Source organism: Dermacentor silvarum, unplaced genomic scaffold (assembly GCF_013339745.2).
Source record: "Dermacentor silvarum isolate Dsil-2018 unplaced genomic scaffold, BIME_Dsil_1.4 Seq1069, whole genome shotgun sequence".
In the NCBI taxonomy this organism is placed as follows: Eukaryota; Metazoa; Arthropoda; class Arachnida; order Ixodida; family Ixodidae; genus Dermacentor; species Dermacentor silvarum.
In genome coordinates this window covers 23,472-36,266 of record NW_023605525.1, presented here as the reverse complement: position 1 = coordinate 36,266, position 12,795 = coordinate 23,472, and the positions used below count along the sequence as shown (strand labels likewise).

Here is a 12,795-nt window from a genome sequence, read left to right as displayed (position 1 = left end):
CTTTCTTGTCGGCCGTCTCTTGCCATTTGGTGTGATTCCATACGCGCGTGCGTGCGTGCGTGCGTGCGTGCGTGCGTGCGTGCGTGCGTGCGTGCGTGCGTGCGTGCGTGCGTGCGTGCGTGCGTGCGTGCGTGCGTGCGTGCGTGCGTGCGTGCGTGCGTGAGTGAGTGAGTGAGTGAGTGAGTGAGTGAGTGAGTGAGTGAGTGAGTGAGTGAGTGAGTGAGTGAGTGAGTGAGTGAGTGAGTGAGTGAGTGAGTGAGTGAGTGAGTGAGTGAGTGAGTGAGTGAGTGAGTGAGTGAGTGAGTGAGTGAGTGAGTGAGTGAGTGAGTGAGTGAGTGAGTGAGTGAGTGAGTGAGTGAGTGAGTGAGTGAGTGAGTGAGTGAGTGAGTGAGTGAGTGAGTGAGTGAGTGAGTGAGTGAGTGAGTGAGTGAGTGAGTGAGTGAGTGAGTGAGTGAGTGAGTGAGTGAGTGAGTGAATTACGAGACGGAGAACAAACCTTACGTTTAGTAAAACTTTCAAAGTCCTATCTTACATTATTTAAAAGAAGTAACAATAAAATATCGGCCGACGTTCTAGTTTCACTAATGACTGGAACTTCTGAAGGGAATATATTTTTGCATTAAACGAATAAACGTAGCACAGGGAGAAAGAATACAGGAAATTAAAGCGAACACTTTGAAGGTAGTGTTCGATCGACGAGCTCGCGGCCGTATACAGCGCCGAAATGAAAGGGAACTTGTTTTTCTTTCTCAAGATTGAAGTTGTACGCCATAGTTCCACAATAAACAAGCGAAATAAAAAAATTATCGACGTCTTGAACTTACGTGAGTTCACGGTAAACTTATTTCCGGTGTACAGCTGGTGCATAAGCGAACCGAGACAGCATAATTCATGGACTTGGGATCTAAGCGCTGGTAGGACACCGTTCAGCCCACCCTGCAGATTTAGCCAGTGACTGTTTGGAAACGACATTACGAATCTGGACTTCTTAGCTTCAAAGATTGAGGTTGCTTTCGCTATTAATGAAAGACGTGAGCAAAGGTGTAATGAAAGAAAAAGCAATTACTCGAAGGTTGCAAACAGGCTCAACTTTGTCAGTAAGAACCGTTACCTTCCTTTCGCACAGAGACCGAAACACCCAGGCCTCGCGTGTGCCTAGTAAATCAGGGAGCGCTTGACAAACTACTGACTGTGAACTAATATCCCTCGATGGGTTGCGGCATTCACACTGAGTTGCCGCGCCAAGATGGTTGCGACGGCAACCATTTCCTCGTGCTTCGACCGGCACCCTTTCCTTTCTGCAAGAAAACATCCCAGTGCAACAGCGAATATGCTATTCTTTTTCAATGGTGTGAAGTGCATCACTTTTCCCCAAAACTCTGCAGCTATGAGGAGAAGAAAGGACAACAGGAGAAAAATGACAACGTCGTAGCGCTGTGGAGAAAACCGAAATTTAACATTTCTCCCTCCTTCAAGACTAACCATGCTCTCCTTATGCGGCAGCAAGCAAAGTCAGCGTGTTGAGATAAGAACAAGTATGCATGTCGTTCGTTGACGCCGCTGACAGATTGCGGGTTAAGTAGCTACATTTATTTATTTATTTATTTATTTATTTATTTATTTATTTATTTATTTATTTATTTATTTATTTATTTATTTATTTTAACTTCTGAAAGAAAACCTGGGGCTTTTAGAGAAGCTTCGTGGAGGGCTCCGGGTTATTTTGACCACTTTGGGGTTCTTTAACATGCATTTAAACCTGAGTACAGGGGCGTTTCGAACGCGTTGGCATTAGGAGTGTGAAAGTAAAAAAGTATGTATAGTTTGGAAAGCCGGTCACGTGGTAGAGGTATAGAGCTATATATATATATATATATATATATATATATATCATAAGAAGCCAACAAACAAGGACACCAAGGACAACATAGGGGAAATTACTTGTACTTACTAATTGAACTACGAAAATGATGGATTAATGGAAATGGAAATGGATGAAGAAACTACTTGCCGCAGGTGGAGAACGATCCCACGTCATCGCATTACACGTGCGGTGCTCCTAACAATTGAGCTACCGCGGCGCCGTTTCTCCATCCACTTTCTGGGGGTATCTTAACGCAATGGCGTTAAGGGCCCCGTGTCGCAGAAAATGTGGCGTCGACAACCGGCGTGCGATGTCCGCGGGTGGCGGAGAAAATCATCCCCAACCATGCAGGCCCTCCGAATATATTTAGGTATATGCATATGCCACGCCTTCATATATGACGTGCAGTATATGTGGGTTATATTACCACACCATTCTATCACTAATGTTGCTCATACCGTGTCTCATATTCTTGACAAAGCTATTCCTCGGGATTTTGAGCATGACAATCCACAAACAAATGTCACGAAACAAAACACCCACAGCGCATGCCTTTTATGTTACATTTTCTCAGACTGAAATAACAAAAGTGCGAAACAAACACGGGAACCTGAAAAAAATTAGGTAATTTATTTGGCGCGGTTGTGCGCTATCTCCGGGAAAGGCCCACGCAAGAGGCTGCGTTTCTACCAGAAAGCTCGCCTATGTGCATAGCGTTCGCTGCCAGTGTTTGCCAGTAACCATTATGGTTGCATAAGCTGCAGTCGTCGGGAACCGTGAGAAGCAGTCAGGGATCTTTGAATGCTATCGCCTTCCACTCTTAAAAGCGAAGCTTAAGCGTCCTCCAAATTTTTTTACTACTAGAACCATTTACATTTTCATTAATCTATCATGTCTTTAATTCGGTCAGTAAATACAAGTAACTCCCCCTATGTTGTCCTTGGTGTCCTTGTTTGTTGGCTTCTTATGACATGATTAATAAAAATCGGGCCCCTCGGTTCCCTTTCTTCTCGTTCATTACATAACGAAGGCCTCGAATCCTCGTCACATTGATGCCTTCAGGTAGCATCTGTGGGCTGATTGACCAGTTGCCTTCCCCCAAAAAAAGATCACGTACTCGTGACGCCTCCGGCAGAAAGGATGTTCCACATCCGCCGCCAAGGTTTGGGAGTGGTGGCGCTGGCTAACACTCCCAGGGTTAGTTCTAGTAGTAAAACATATATATATATATATATATATATATATATATATATATATAGGGCTCTCCAGTGACGCTGTGCACACGCTCAAAAAAATAAAAATATAAAAATTTGGAGCTGCTCGTCGGTTATATTCCACTTCAATTAATGATGTGGCACCACCGTGTGGACAGAGTGGCACACGGGTGGGAGAGTGACCGGCCGATCGGAGAGAGTGTATAAGCGATGTACTGCTCCTAGTGCTACTATGCAACACACGCATGGCAAAAACATCCATGCATATAACAACAGATGCAAAAGCACACGTTCACACCGCAAAAGACACAAACCGGTATCTCATATATCCATGGAGGAAGGAAAAATATAGGAGGGAGCATTACGTCATGCATCCAGCCTCGGCAAGCGAACGCTTCATGTAGTGGCAAGCGAACGCTTCATGTAGCCAGCAGTGGTGGCCCAACACGTGACCTCTTGCGTCCATGGAGATCACGGAGAATCGAGACTTGCCGAGACGTTTGGTTACCGATAGTTCTTATTCCGTGCGCGCTCGGCCGGCAGCTGTTCACCTGCAGGAAGGAAAAAGATTTTTCCTTGCTTGATTTTTGTTCTTGTTTTTGTTTATTTCAAGAGCTTCAAATGGTTTCGAATGGGTATTGAAAAAAAAATCAACCGGGAGTACTAAAACCTACCCCGCGTTCTGACGTATCCTCCATGCTCTGACGTTTTCACAACGTGTTGGGCCACCACAGTCGGCGTCAATCGCGTTGCGGTAGGCTCCCTCCTTCTTTTTCCTTCCTACATGCATATATCCAATCTTATTTAACACTTAGAATATATTTTAGGGTTGTTATTTAAGGGTTGACAAATCATTGGGACCGCCAGAGTCCAGAGGAGCTTGCACTGAAACTGCAGGGGAGAGATTGCGAGCTTAAAGTCAATCATTGACCGCGCATCAAAGACAATCGAGCATTCGATGCACAGGAAAAGATCACATCAGCAAGACGTCGAGTATTCAGGCAGGTACTACGACTGTGGAACCGAACAACGCATCCAAAAGGTACAGCATGTGAGAAATTGTGGCACGGGCAGTTCTCGCGCGCAGTAAAAGGGCACGAAAGAAGTATGAGGTGTGACAAAAAAAGTAAGTCCTGTGCATTTTCGCTGCGGCCCTGCGGCATCTTGCTTTTCCCAAAATTAATTTTAACGTCTCCTCGGCTTGCACCATCTCGTTCGAAGCCGATGCCCAGTACTGTGTCACGCAGTTTCAGTGGCTATACCAAACAATCTGACAACCGCGCGACATCTTGGACGAGAAAGAAGACGAAGAAGAATTGCTATGGCATCGCCAGCGGCTGCTCTTAGGTGGACCTTGGCCGTGAAGTCAAAGGTATAAACAAGTGAACAACTTTGACAGCCTCGGATTCCGCCCAGTGTCGGCCAGCGCGAATGGGCGAGGAGTCCGGATCGCCCTACGCTGGTGTATACCTCATACCAGTCGGCGTCGCGGTCACCTGGTTAGCGTTCTTGCTCCTTTACGCTAAAGCATCGCGTCGCGCTAAAGAGGACATACTCAAGGTACGTGCCCAAATGTTGATGTTACTTCATTCGCTAAGGCAATCTTCAATGCGAATACGTGTTGTGTGTGTATTATATATATATATATATATATATATATATATATATATATATATATACCTGTATGTGCGTGTGTGAATGAGAGGCATCTCTGACTTTTTAAAAATAATTTTGAATCATGCTGAATGCAGCCCCGTCATTCTTGGTGACAGGGCAAGGACCTGAGGTACAGTATCACTGGACTATTTTTTCGCAATTATGTATATAAACGAAAATCGGCATCAATTTACAAATTTGCAAATTTGCACATGCACACACACACGCACGTGCGTACGCATATACACACACACCGCGCGCGCGACGTTTCGGACACGGCTCCTTCTGCACTTCGGAGGTGGCGGTGGGCCGCTTTTAAAAGACACAGACACTTGCACACTGTCTGACAGACGAAAAGGCGGGAGGGGGGGTCACCAGTTCCTTCACCAGTTTTTTTTTCGCACAGGGCACGAGATTTTACTCCGACGAAAACTTCGTCAGCGACGAGTTCGTCTACAACATAATTATTCAAACTGGCTACGAACCGGTAAGAACCGTATGGTTTCCTGTGGATTTTTGGAAGCAGTGCGTCAAGCCTTTAAAAAAACAGAGGCGATTTAACAAAGAGCGCTGGAGCACCGCCAAATCAGCTTGTTAGTGCGAAGGCCTTCTATCTGTCAATACCGGCACACTGTGTTTTATAACTCAATCACGCAATATTAAATAGAGTCGTAACAGGAACGTTAGGCTGACCTGACTGGTCTAAATACATCTCCTTCACCACGTGCAGCGTCCTGAAAATTTTCGCGCTAACGACTTTATTTTCAGAATGGCAACACAAGGGTTTCTTGCATGCCTCGACTGCTTAACGTCGATTATTCTGCCGCTCGCTTCGGTATCGCGCCGCCTATAGTCACTTTTCGCGCTAAGAACACATTGGTTATTCTTAAGAAAGTGCGGAGGCCGAATTTTCTTGTTGCGACTTCTTCTTTTTTTAATAATTTGAAACTCTTGGGAGGCCGTAGGAGTGCACATACGCATGAGCATGCTACAATTAATCAATATTCGACAATATTCCATGGTGACACTTTCGGGTTTCGCTTTTCCGCCAGTACGCGTAACTATCGTGCGACGTATATCCTGGTTGTGCAAAGACAAGGAGGTCACGTGGGTCTACAATCAGCAATACTGTGATGAATTAATGAATATATCAGTGCTAAATGATGCCGCTAGGTTAGGGTGCATGTACGTATTCTACGAGAACTGGTGGCTCAACCGCTAAGCCCAACCTTCAGTTGCTAAGCCCCCGTAAGCTCGTTACAGTCCGCTACGTGTGTTCCCAAAATAATATAACCAGCAGGTTTGTCGGCTATGCGTCTTGCGCGCTGTGCGCCTCACAAAAGTAAACAACGTGAAATAATTTTGCAAGTATAGAGTAGTGCCACGATGGTGGCGACTCGAACAGGTCTGACATCACCAGCCGGCACTAGATAGTAGAATGTTGAACCAAAAATAAAATACATTTTTTTACATTTCGTTTTTCCAACTAATTGTGTTTTAGGCCTCCATTTCCTGTTAGTCTATTCATATTTAACTAATGTATTTGTTGTAATGCTTACAGACGTACCCCCCATTGTGGTTCATGCACTCATGTAAATTTCTGTCCACAGTACCTTGAAACAGTATTCAAGTGCCCTGGTGCCTAATATCTTATCTTCCGAATAGTATTATTATTGGGCCCGCACTGCTACGGCGCACACTAATACATTAGAATGTGTGTGTGTGTGTGTGTGTGTGTGTGTGTGTGTGTGTGTGTGTGTGTGTGTGTGTGTGTGTGTGTGTGTGTGTGTGTGTGTGTGTGTGTGTGTGTGTGTGTGTGTGTGTGTGTGTGTGTGTGTGTGTGTGTGTGTGTGTGTGTGTGTGTGTGTGTGTGTGTGTGTGTGTGTGTGTGTGTGTGTGTGTGTGTGTGTGTGTGTGTGTGTGTGTGTGTGTGTGTGTGTGTGTGTGTGTGTGTGTGTGTGTGTGTGTGTGTGTGTGTGTGTGTGTGTGTGTGTGTGTGTGTGTGTGTGTGTGTGTGTGTGTGTGTGTGTGTGTGTGTGTGTGTGTGTGTGTGTGTGTGTGTGTGTGTGTGTGTGTGTGTGTGTGTGTGTGTGTGTGTGTGTGTGTGTGTGTGTGTGTGTGTGTGTGTGTGTGTGTGTGTGTGTGTGTGTGTGTGTGTGTGTGTGTGTGTGTGTGTGTGTGTGTGTGTGTGTGGTGTGTGTGTGTGTGTGTGTGTGTGTGTGTGTGTGTGTGTGTGTGTGTGTGTGTGTGTGTGTGTGTGTGTGTGTGTGTGTGTGTGTGTGTGTGTGCGCGTGCGTGCGTGCGTGCGTGCGTGCGTGCGTGCGTGCGTGCGTGCGTGCGTGCGCGTGCGTGCGTGCGTGCGTGCGTGCGTGCGTGCGTGCGTGCGTGCGTGTTGGACGAAGCGCAAGTACGTTAAATACAGCCGCTGCCTGTAATCACGAAAGTAAGCGTGCTACTACAGTCACGCAGCAGTATTTTCAAGGTTCACGTCTGTTCTTTTCAACGCCTACAATGGAGCGAACGACTAGCAAAACTACAAACCCGTACTCTTACTTCTAACTAACATTATTCAGAAATGACGCGAGCATAAATAGTAGTGTGTAATTTATTGGTACAGCCTATGTGTCTTTTTTTCTTGGCGCTAGAAGAATACATGTATCCCAACCACCAGCCCGCCCAAACATTAACGTTACTCAATTCTAGAGATGACAGCTCTATCGACCGAACCCATACAGTCGTACGGAGCCACTGCAAAGCATCCAAAGAAATGTCGTGCTGGTCTCGCTTACTAATCGCGCACAAAAATGTAGCTCCATGTCTTAACTCCTCTTACCCAACATATTAGCTACTGTGCGCGCTGTAGCATGTTCACCCGCAAGTGACTCTTCGAACAGATCATTAAGTAATACCTCGATAGCGTTAAGGGCCCCGTGTCACAGAAAATCCGGTGTCGGTGTCGTTGTCGGCGTCGGTGTCGGTGTCGGCGGCATTGTGCGTTACAGAAAAATCATCCCGAACCACACAGGCCCTTCGCGTGGCGCATTGGCGTTACTGAACTAAATTAATTTCTCAAAGTAAAATGCGTCATAAAATTCATAAAGTACGACTTACACACAACCTACAGGCATGATAGCGTCGGATTGTAATTTGAATATACGAGAAAACATAATTCTGTTACGCGGAAACTCAAACACAAACTCCTTTTTCATCTGCCGTACGAGGTCTGCCTTAGTGGGAGCGGCGCGCCCCACTCGGTTCCTTGCAACACCATCCAGATGGCACTCGCCTCCGCGCATCCGTGTCAGCGGCGGCGCCCGCAAAGCGAGGGAAAGAAAAAAAAGAACCAGAATGCTCGCCTTCCTGCATAGCGTTCGCCGCCAGTGTTTGCAGGTAAACATTGCGGTTACATAAGCTGCAGTGGCTGGGAAGCGTGATAAGCAGTCAGGTATATATTTGAATGCTATCGCGTTCCACTCTTGAAGGCGAGCTTAAGCATGGTCCAAGTTTTGAGTAACCAACGCTCAATAATATATAAATACAAAAAGTCGCACGCACACGCCGCGAGGTCACAGCCTGCAACACGCCGAGCGCCTCTTTTTCGTTTCGATCATGGGTGTGTACTTCTCAGTCGAGAAAGCTAACGATCGTATGTGCCCGCATTGGCAGGAGTCCGGAACGACTTCGGTGCTGGCTATGCGCATCGTGGGTGACGAGGCGTCCGCGCTTACCTACCTGTCTCGTTGCGGCCTGGAGTGCTACGTGTTGACCACGGGTTCACGTATCGGAGTCTGTCTTACGTCCAGCTTCGACGTGGGCCGCGTTCAGGCCATCATCTTCGAGGTTGACCCGCGCTTTCCGCGTTCCAACTGGTACATACGCACCTCTCCGTTTACAGTTTAGCGCGGTCCTTGGTAGCACTGCGCCTGCGAGCCCGCAAGAGTAGGAGAATTCGTGATTGGTAGTCAGCGCTTACAATTTGTGTAACACTTCGCTTATGTGGGGCAGTTAGTCACAGGGGACCCCGATCATATAAGGAAAGCTATACGGAAGAACTGGAGATCGAAGGGAGAGGCCTCCGTCCTGCAGTGGACATAAAAATAAAATATAGGCGGCGCCGCCGCCGGCGCAGCAGCAGCAGCAGCAGCAGCAGCAGCAGCAGCAGCAGCAGCAGCAACTGGAGATCGAAGGGAGAGGCCTCCGTCCTGCAGTGGACATAAAAATAAAATATAGGCGCGCCGCCGGCGCAGCAGCAGCAGCAGCAGCAGCAGCAGCAGCAGCAGCAGCAGCAGCTGCTGCTGCTGCTGCTGCTGCTGCTGCTGCTGCTGCTGCTGCTGCTGCTGCTGCTGCTGCTGCTGCTGCTGCTGCTGCTGCTGCTGCTGCTGCTGCTGCTGCTGCTGCTGCTGCTGCTGCTGCTGCTGCTGCTGCTGCTGCTGCTGCTGCTGCTGCTGCTGCTGCTGCTGCTGCTGCTGCTGCTGCTGCTGCTGCTGCTGCTGCTGCTGCTGCTGCTGCTGCTGCTGCTGCTGCTGCTGCTGCTGCTGCTGCTGCTGCTGCTGCTGCTGCTGCTGCTGCTGCTGCTGCTGCTGCTGCTGCTGCTGCTGCTGCTGCTGCTGCTGCTGCTGCTGCTGCTGCTGCTGCTGCTGCTGCTGCTGCTGCTGCTGCTGCTGCTGCTGCTGCTGCTGCTGCTGCTGCTGCTGCTGCTGCTGCTGCTGCTGCTGCTGCTGCTGCTGCTGCTGCTGCTGCTGCTGCTGCTGCTGCTGCTGCTGCTGCTGCTGCTGCTGCTGCTGCTGCTGCTGCTGCTGCTGCTGCTGCTGCTGCTGCTGCTGCTGCTGCTGCTGCTGCTGCTGCTGCTGCTGCTGCTGCTGCTGCTGCTGCTGCTGCTGCTGCTGCTGCTGCTGCTGCTGCTGCTGCTGCTGCTGCTGCTGCTGCTGCTGCTGCTGCTGCTGCTGCTGCTGCTGCTGCTGCTGCTGCTGCTGCTGCTGCTGCTGCTGCTGCTGCTGCTGCTGCTGCTGCTGCTGCTGCTGCTGCTGCTGCTGCTGCTGCTGCTGCTGCTGCTGCTGCTGCTGCTGCTGCTGCTGCTGCTGCTGCTGCTGCTGCTGATTATTATGATGATGATGATTATGATTATTATTATTATCGGAAGAATAAAAATGCGTTTCGAGAGCGTACGGCAAGGATTAACACGTCATGACCGGCACCTTACGGCTATATACTTGAAAAGGAAAATGCGCGATCGTTGCATTAGACCGATTACTCACATATGGGGAGAAACTTGGAAATTAACTAAGAAGCTGTAGAACGCGTTAAGGACTGTTCAGCGAGTGACGCAACGAAAAATTATATATGCGTAACGTTAAGAGGCAGGAAAATAGCAGGGTGGATTACAGAGCAGACGGTGGTAGCCGATATTTTAGTTGACATTTGAAGACAAAAAATGGAATTGGGCAGGCCACGTAATTCTTATGGCATATAACCGGTGGTCTATTAGATAAAGAGTTGTATAATGTGTGCCGAGAAAAGAAACGCACAGTCGAGGACGGCAGAAAATTAAGTCGTGTGGCGAAATTAGGAAAGTTGCAGGCTTATGATGGAGTCAGAGTATATATACGCAAGACAGAGGTAATTGGCTGATGGATGAAAAAGGATTTCGTCCTGCGGTGGATATGAAATAGACTGACGATGATGACGTCTCCTGGTATTGCGGTGCTGTCCTGCGTCAGTACTCCTCCGCTATGTCATACACCCCCGTATGTATGTACTACATTGTTCCATTCTCCTGCGGCTCGCACACCGGTCCCGTCAGGAAAGTGGACCGCGTGGATCTGTGGGACCAGACGCGGGCCCTGCACTACGTGTTCGTCATCAACCGCGTGATGTTGTTTGCCCAAAGGCTCACGGAGCGCTTCCAGCCCCTCGATGCCGAAGGTGGAGCTCAGGTGCCGGTCGACGTGCGCTTCGCCAGGTAAGCAGGCTCGCCCGCGCGCCGACGGTTTTGCGGTGAATCGGCGCAGTCTTTTATTTGCGCGGTGAGCCAATGCGGCTGAGAGAAAAGAAAGTGAGATGAGTCGTGTAGTCAGTTCCTGGAGTTCTCTAAGCTATTCAAAGCTGATGATCGTGATTTCTATTGGCATCCCCTGTAAAACTGACGGCGACAAATAGTCACCTATAGCATGCTTGATCTAATCAGGTTATACTTAGGGGTCACCGAATATTAATTTTTTCCGAATACGAATTGAATACGAATATTAAATATCAAATATCGAATGTAATATGAAATATGAAAGCACAGACGCATATATTTACACCTGGATTATTTATATTGGTATAACCATGTGGTTATACCAATATAAATTCAGCCAACCAAAAGAACAGGCTGGCTTCAGGAAGGGATATTCTACGATGGATCATATCCACGTCATCAACCAGGTAATCGAGAAATCTGCGGAGTACTATCAACCTCTCTATATGGCTTTCATAGATTATGAAAAGGCATTTGATTCAATAGAGATACCAGCAGTCATAGAGGCACTGCGAAATCAAGGAGTACAGGGAGGCATACGTGAATATCTTGGCAAATATCTACAAGGATTGCACAGCAACCTTGCTTCTCCAGAAGAAAAGTAGAAAGATACCTATCAAGAAAGGAGTCAGGCAAGGAGACGCAATCCCGCCAATGCTATTCACTGCATGCTTAGAAGTATTCAAGCTCTTAGACTGGGAAGGCTTAGGAGTGAGGATCAACGGCGAATATCAGCAACCTTCGGTTGGCAGATGACATTGTCGTATTTAGCAACAATGGCGACGAATTACAACAAATTATTGAAGACCTTAATCGAGAAAGTGTCAGAATTGGGTTGAAGATGAATATGCAGAAGACAAAGATAATGTTCAATAGCCTGGCAAGGGAACAAGAATTCAGGATCGCCAGTCAGCCTCCAGAGTCTGTAAAGGAGTACGTTTATCTAGGTCAATTACTCACAGGGGACCCTGATCACAAGAAAGAAATTTACAGAAGAATAAAATTGGGTTGGAGTGCATACGGCAGGCATTGCCAAATCCTGACTGGGAGGTTACCACTGTCGTTGAAAAGAAAAGTATACAATCATTGCATTCTACCGGTGCTAACATATGGGGCAGAAACTTGGAGGTTAACAAAGAAGCTCGAGAACAAGTTAAGGACCGCACAAAGAATGATGGAACGAAAAATCTTAGGAGTAACGTTAAGAGACAGGAAGAGAGCGGTGTGGATCAGAGAACAAACGGGGATAAACGATATTCTAGTTGACATTAAGCGGAAGAAATGGAGCTGGGCAGGCAATGTAATGCGTAGGATGGATAACCGGTGGACCATTAGGGTTACAGAATGGATACCAAGAGTAGGGAAGCGCAGTCGAGGATGGCCGAAAACCAGGTGGGATGATGAAGTTAGGAAATTCGCAGGCGCAAGTTGGAATCAGCTAGCGCAAAACAGGGGTAATTGGAGATCGCAGGGAGAGGCCTTCGTCCTGCAATGGACATAAATATACGATGATGATGATGATGATGATGATGATGATGATGAACCATGTGGTCAATCGTGTACTGACTAGTGCAAGAACGACAGCTGACTAGCAGCCACAAAGGATCAGTTTTAATAATACGAGCACTAATTGTCATTAAAAGAGTGCACGAATAGCCTCTCAAAAATTTTAGAGCCTGGTTGGAAACAAGCTTTTCAAGAAATAAAGGCTGCTGTATGACTAGCTCTCCAAACCCTAAATAAATGGTTTCCGACAAAAGATTATAACTTATCGAAAAAGAGAAGAAAAGAAAGTGCTGGAGGATTCATGTGCGGTTGACACATGTAAAAGGACCGCTTGCAAGAAAAACATCGAATGTCGTAGCGTAAAAGAAAACTGTTAGATGACTAGGCTACCAAAAACACCACATGACACACTACCCAAGCAAAAGTCACAGATAGTCATGTATATAGGCTTCCACCGCAAAACAGAAACCAAAGTTCACATTATAATTTTGTTTCTGAGTTTCTCCGAAAACATTTGTCGTTGTTCATTCACTCCTGAT

The 12,795-nt window shown here is 47.4% G+C and overlaps 1 long non-coding RNA gene across 1 annotated transcript; it reads left to right on the top strand.

The window, feature by feature from the left end:
• The first annotated feature begins 4,249 nt into the window (after positions 1 to 4,249).
• LOC125941692 (uncharacterized) lies at positions 4,250 to 10,686 on the top strand. The gene is made up of 3 exons (XR_007464551.1): positions 4,250 to 4,638; positions 5,141 to 5,221; positions 10,535 to 10,686. It is a non-coding gene; the product is annotated as an uncharacterized LOC125941692 (long non-coding RNA).
• The last annotated feature ends 2,109 nt before the right edge of the window (positions 10,687 to 12,795 follow it).